This window comes from Gossypium arboreum, chromosome 11, assembly GCF_025698485.1.
Source record: "Gossypium arboreum isolate Shixiya-1 chromosome 11, ASM2569848v2, whole genome shotgun sequence".
NCBI lineage: Eukaryota > Viridiplantae > Streptophyta > Magnoliopsida > Malvales > Malvaceae > Gossypium > Gossypium arboreum.
In genome coordinates this window covers 18,540,206-18,547,273 of record NC_069080.1, presented here as the reverse complement: position 1 = coordinate 18,547,273, position 7,068 = coordinate 18,540,206, and positions in this window count along the sequence as shown.

Here is a 7,068-nt window from a genome sequence, read left to right as displayed (position 1 = left end):
AAATATAAATGTTACCGTATGATAAGACAAAAGGTCTCATAAAATCAAAGCCCCCTATATCAAATATTTCACAGACATGTACAAGGGTTAGAGGCATTTCATTTTTCTGCTCAAGTTTCCTGCCCTTTGACACTTTTCGCATGTTTTACAGAACAAATATACGTTTCAAAAAATATGTGGCCAAAATAGTCCACATTTAAGTACTTTATGCGCAGTTCGTTTAGAGTCAAAATGTCCACCACATGCGTAAGAATGACAAAAAGATAGAATCGATTTTACCTCAGTTTCTACAACGCATCGTCAAATTACCTGATCAGAATAGTATATCCAAAGGTAGGGGTCGTCCCAAACATAGTATCGCGATTCAAGTTTGATCTTATCTTTTTCAGATCGCGATAAGTTAGAAGATACTATACTTGTAGCAAGGTAATTCACCATGTCTGCGTACCAAAGGAAAATTGTCTAAATAACAAGCAGACTTTCACCCGAAAAATCATCTTTAAGTGGTGTGACATCCTCCGATGGAGGTATTTAGCTCAGATGGTCAGCTACCAAATTTTCGCATCATTTCTTCTATTTTATTTCGAAATCGAACTCTTACAAAAGTAATATCCACTTAATAAGCCTCGATCTTAGTCATCCATGAACACCTCAATTATTTTCTCGATGTAGTTGAAAAATATACTTACCATACACCTTTAAAAAGTGGCTGGTGCGTTGCAAAGTCTGAAAGACATCCGTTTGTAAGCGAACATGCCAAATGGACACGTAAACATTGTATTCTCTTGTTCCTCCGATGCTACTAGAATTTGGAAAATCTTGAATAACCATCAAGACAACAATAATGAGATTTCCCAACTAAACGTTCTACCATTTGGTCAACAAAATGAAGTGAAAAATGATTTTTTCGAGTCAATGAGTTCAACTTTCTATAATTGATACAGACCCTCCACCTGTTTTGGACCCGAGTGGAAACTATCTCACCTGTCGAATTCTCAATTACGGTCACGCTAGTTTTTTTTGGTACTACATGAACCGAGTTGACCCAATTACTGTCAGAAATGAGATAGATCATCCTAGCATCAAGTAACTTTTGAACTTCTTTTCTTACCACTTCCATCATGGGTGGATTGAGACGCCTTTGAGCCTCTTTTTTGGGAATTGCATTATCTAAAACTTGAATTTTTTGCATGCAAGTTTTGAGGGGCTCAAACCCTTAATATTGGCTATCGTCCATCCAATTACCTTTTTATAATCTCTAAAAACTCGTACCAAGTTTTCCTCTTCTACTTTCGAGAATTTACTCGAGATTATTACCAGTAAAGTATTTCCTTTGTCGAGAAAGGAGTACTTCAAATGGTCTAAAAGTGGTTTGAGTTCCAACTCTAGAGCCTGCAAAACAGATGGTAAAGCTTAGTTTGTGAAGGAGATAATTCAAAATTTTTACTTGGATTTTTTCGTAATTGCGGTGCCTTCATATGAGCCACTGTTTCGTGAATAGACTATTCAAAGGTTATCCACTCCTCTAGTTCCTCCATGGTATCAAAGTCTAGACTTCTGCAAATAACATTTCGTAATTCATCCTAATCATGATATTCTAAATTTAATTCTGTTAAAGGATCGATTATATCAATATTAAGAACATTAGAAATCATGCTAGGGTGGTTGATGGCCTCATAGATATTGAATTTCACCACTTCCCCATAGAACTCCATAGTGAGTATCCCACTTCAATCTTTGTTTGTACAGTACTCAAGAATGGCCTCCCAAAATGTCAGACGAATTAGCCGAATTGTCATTCTCCATGTCGATAATGTAGAAGTCTGTAAGAAATATTAGCTCATTTATCTTAACAAAAACGTCCTCCAGCACTCCCTCTAGATGCACTACAGATCTATCTGCAAGCTGAATAATTACATATGTTTCCTTCAAAGGACCCGCGTTAAATAGTTTATAAATTAACAAAGTATAACATTAATTGATGCACCTAAGTCGCACATTGCTTTTTTAATACTGACACTACCTATTTTACAAAATATGAAAAATATGCCTTGGTCCTTACATTTGGGTGGTATTTTCCTTTGCAGAATGGCGGTGACATTTTCTTCAACACTTACATTTTCATTGCCAGGAGCTTCCTCTTGCTCGTGCATAATTCTTTTAAAAAATTTGCGTATTGTGGAATCTACTTAATAGCATCGAGAAGAGGTATGTTGATTTCTGCCTTTCGAAAGGTGTCAAAGATCTCCTTCTCTTCTCACTCATTCTTACATTAGACAAGTTTTCCAAGAAACGGAGGTGGTATTGCAAATGATTTTTATGGTGCTGTCTCTATTGGAGCTTTTGTGTCAAGTTTTCCTTATCTCGACTAATGTTGTGGGCACAACTCGTGCCACGTACGGGCTCCAAAACCTTCTCACTCCTCAATGTCATAGTACTTGTATTGAGTCGAAGGTTTGGCTTAGTTTAGGATGACAGCTTGCCTTGGGACTTCAAATGGCTAACCGTGAGCGAGAGCTTGCTCACTTGCTTATCCAACTCCTGCAAATGCATGTCAGTTTTTTTATTGAAATTTCTCAGTACTACTGGATAGCCTTTCTACTATGGCTTCCAAAGATGACTTTGGGGGTGGTAATTGTTAATTCGGAGGTATCCTTTGTTGGTATGGTTGATTGAACCGAGGATTCGACCCATAACTTAGATTCGGGTGATCTTTTTCACATTATACGAGTTCGAGTAGGGGTCATATCACCTTTGGGATGGACTTGAAAAGTTTCCGACAACATTTGTTTGTTCTGTCAAATCCTCTTGTAAAATCAGACATGAGTTCGTCTCTGCCTTAGCACAAATTTCTCACAACTGTGCTGGGCTTGTTTTATCTGTAAGCAAATTTTGAACAATGTTAGTCAGCTTATTAATTTTATCTTATAGAGATAGAGAACTTAACCCATGAACCCATCTCGTGGGTTCTGTGACCGGTTGAAATTGTTGAGAGTTAGCAGCCATTGTTGAAATCAATTCTCCTGCCCTCTGATGAGTCATATTGACTAGTGCCCCTCTACTTACAGCATCTATCATTTTCATTTCCATTGGGAGCAAATTCTCATAGAAATACTGCATGAGTGACTGTTCAGTCAGTCCATGTTGTGGGCAACTTGCACAAAACTTTTTGCATCACTCCCAGTAATCGTAGAGCAATTCAATCTCCTTCTAACAGATTTCCATGATGTCTCTCCTTAGTTCGGCCGCTCGAGCTGCAAGGAAGAACCTGTCAAGAAACAAACGAGACATATTAGCCAATGTGTTGACAAATCCCGAAGGCAAATAAAATAGCCACTCTTTAGCAGAGTCAGTTAATGAGAAAGGAAAAGCACGAAGTTTGATTTGGCCTTCGGTTACTCCCTGAGGCTTTATGCTTGTGCACACCATATGAAACTCTTTAAGGTGGGTGTACAAATTTTAATTCTATAATCCGCAGAAAGTGAGTAGTAAATGAATCAAATCTGACTTTAACTCAAATGGCGTTCTTGCCGTGGGATAGGTTATACGTAAGGGTTGTTGTTCATCTGATGCCGCTGCGAGTTGGCGTATAATTTGTTTCGCCATCTCGTCTAGTTCATCAAACTAGAAAATTTCCTCAGTGTAAGATATGGTTTTAAATCCTGGATTTGGTCGTTTGCCGTATTAAATGGCTTCTTTCCACAGTTGTCGGGCCAATTTCTCAATTTCTGGTTCAAACTCTGGAGTTCCTAGTTCTGATCTGGTCATAAGGTAAACAAACAAAAATTAGAAAAATATCTCCAATCCTCAACAACGGCGCAAAAATTTGATGGAAGTCAAAACCACCAAAAATAATTCCTACAAAATAACTCTAAATAGTAATAAAAAGTAGTAGTAGGGTCGAGTCCACAAAGATTGGTGTTATAATCAACTTTCGCGCTTAACTTGTGATCAGAATTTCTATCGTGTCAATAGTCGTGGCTATAGTCGTGCCCACAGCTCCAAACGAACCTGCTAAAAAATAAACAAATAAATTAAGGGAGTTTTGAAATGTTTAGAAACTAAATAATTGAAACAACATAAATAATTAATTAATTAAATTAGAAATTAAATTGGAAATTAAATTGGAAATTAAATTCAGATTTTGTAATCAAAGATAATAAGCCTTAGCCCTAGACTCGACGGATTTTGGATTTTTGAATTAATCCTTAAAAATTAATTTTCTCCTCTAAACAATAAGCTGGTTATAGTAGTTAAGAACGTCCTAACCACCAATTCTTCCTTTCGTAGTTTGTCTCGGTACGACCTGCAAACCAACCCTTACCGATAATCTAACCGAGATACACGTGTTTCAGATTCAAGATTTCGGAAGCCTTGCGCTCTAAAGAACCCAAGTCGAATTAACGGCCTCAATCGCGTGGGTCGTTTAAACCCGATCACTTCTTCCTTGATTTGTTCTCGGAGATCCGAATACAGCACAGTCGACTCGCTTCTCCAACTGTTAGCAAACATGATTCCAACCCAACGTGCACTTTTTGACTTGAAATCGAGTTAACTTTAAGGGATGAGTTGTCAATCCTAATACTTAGGAAAAATGTGAATACCGATTGTAAGAATTTTTAGTATGGATACGTATCTCACGATTCCTGACCGGAAAGAACACCGGCCTAAAGTTAAGATGGAATTTAATGAAACATAGATTTAATCATGCTTCATAGGTTTTGAAAGGTGATTTGATGACAATAGAGGAAATTGGGAAGGGAAAGGGTTTGAAAGTAATTAGACAAATTTTGGTAAAGGATAAAGAAATGGAAATGAAGGTAGCAGTATGCTACTCACGCATCAAATTGGAAGGAAAAAAAAATTCTTATTTAATTCTAAATGAATTCCAAATGTAAAATATCATGTGTTTTTTCAAGGTAATTTAAAGCCTTATTTATACATATGATATTTATTAAATTTGGCTTTAACCACCTTAATATATAATTAAAATTAGATTTTTTTACTAATTTTAGCTTTTATTAAGTTAAAAAAATCTGATGAGTACTTGACTTTCTCCACATTTTTTATTCGGCCTCACTTTATTGACTGTGTTTTAATTTGGTCTTTTTACTCGTTTTTGACTCATAGCATCCCAATTGCATGAGTGACAAGATTAAAACATAAAAGCGCTAATTTAACAGGGATCAATTTAAAAATTAACCGAATTAAACATAAAAAGTCATGCAAATTAACATTTCATCAATGACCAACAGCTTTTCTATTATTGTATCTTCATGGATTATTCAATGATAATCTGTTTTGGTTAAACATCTTTGCTTTTATGTTTTCGTATACGATAGTGATTTAGGACTTGATTGTAAAGTGCATTAAGGTTGGGAAATGTGTAGTGTGGGTGATTCAATAGCAGCCTGTGTGGGGCATAAGATCAGTGGTAGACAGCGATCCATTGGAGCTTCAGATTCTTCAAAATATAGGAGGGAGTAAGTGAGCACTCCAAGCAAGCAAAAAGTCAAGGAGATAACATACCATCAAAAGTAGCACAAATTTTTGAAACGAATGCCTATAACTGGTATCAGAATCGGCGTCCTCATTGATAAAGAAAACTACAACCGATGGCTGCTGAATCAGAAGATGCGAGTACAAAAGATGAAATCAGAAAGAGAACAGGTATCATATATATATATATATATATATATGTTTTGGTAAGACGAGAATGAGAGCAGGGATTGATGAGTTGATTGGTAAAGTGGAATGTGTAGTTGAACAATTTGGGTTGCTCGGATGAAGTCTCAGCAATTTCTTGTCATTGGACCTCTTCGAATCTATTTGAGGATATATAATATCAACAATTTCAACCTCATCTAAATAGTAGTTTTTTTAGATCATATTTGTAAAAACTTGATGCTTATAATACATAATGTTTTTGTTTTTATTTGTTAACAAACATGATGATGATATTACAAAATTAAATAACTTTTTTCTGATCATGTGATTGATGTGGAAAAAATATCATCTCTTTTAATGGCAATTTAGCATCCGACTCAAGAAACATGGTTTCTTTTGTATTTTTAAGAATTTTTATGTTAAGGTGAAAAGACCTTATAATTTAGTAAAAAGGGATATGGTGAAGAGATAATAGAGAAGAAAATCGAAGCAGACCTTGAAAAATAAGTGCGATGATAGATGGTGATAGAAGTGATAAACGGTCAAGAACCATAAAAGTAGTGATGTTATAACAATAACAAAGAAGATTAAATTTTAAAATACCAAAATTTATAAAAGATCAAAAGTCTCCAAATAAAATATTTGAGAGAAATTAGTTAATGTGTTTATATATATATATATATATATATATATATATATATATATTCTTCATGTCTGCTTTTATGATCTATGTTCGAAGTTCATGGCTGCTCTTTCTAACAATTTCATTTCCAAAGTTTGAACTTGAATCTTTCTTTTAGGAGAACAATGCCTTACCATTGTTAATGTATATTTAATAAAAAGAGAAATTATATAATGATGATAGTTACACTCAAGTATTATTTTGATAGATAAAGTATTACCTGTTTATCAAATAAAAGTGTATTTTTTTTATTTAACGAGGAGAGGAAGTACTTGTATTTTAGAAAAAGGTTAAGAAGCATATTCTTTAGCAATGTTCATATTCTAAACTTCCCAAGGGAGAACATCTCGAAAGCTAGCTCCAAAGTGTTCCCAACATGATGTTGTTCCATTAGTTGTTCACAACATAGTGTGAGTGTCATTCTTAAGGTTAATTGTTCCTAATATTATTCCTATAATTTTTTCAGAATGAAAAAGTTGTTCCTGACAAGAGGTCTGGTGAAGAATAATAATTCCCAATCAAATAAAAACAAACATCTAGAATATTATTTCAGAAAATAATTTTTATTTATATTATTCAAATAATAAAAAGACCTCACATATTAATTTCTTCACTGTGTTTTATTCCCTTTGCCCTTGTTTAGGTAAAATTCTTAAATTATTTGCTACATGTTTAGCTTCAATCTTTGAAGCATAACACGATTCAAGTTACGGCCTCCA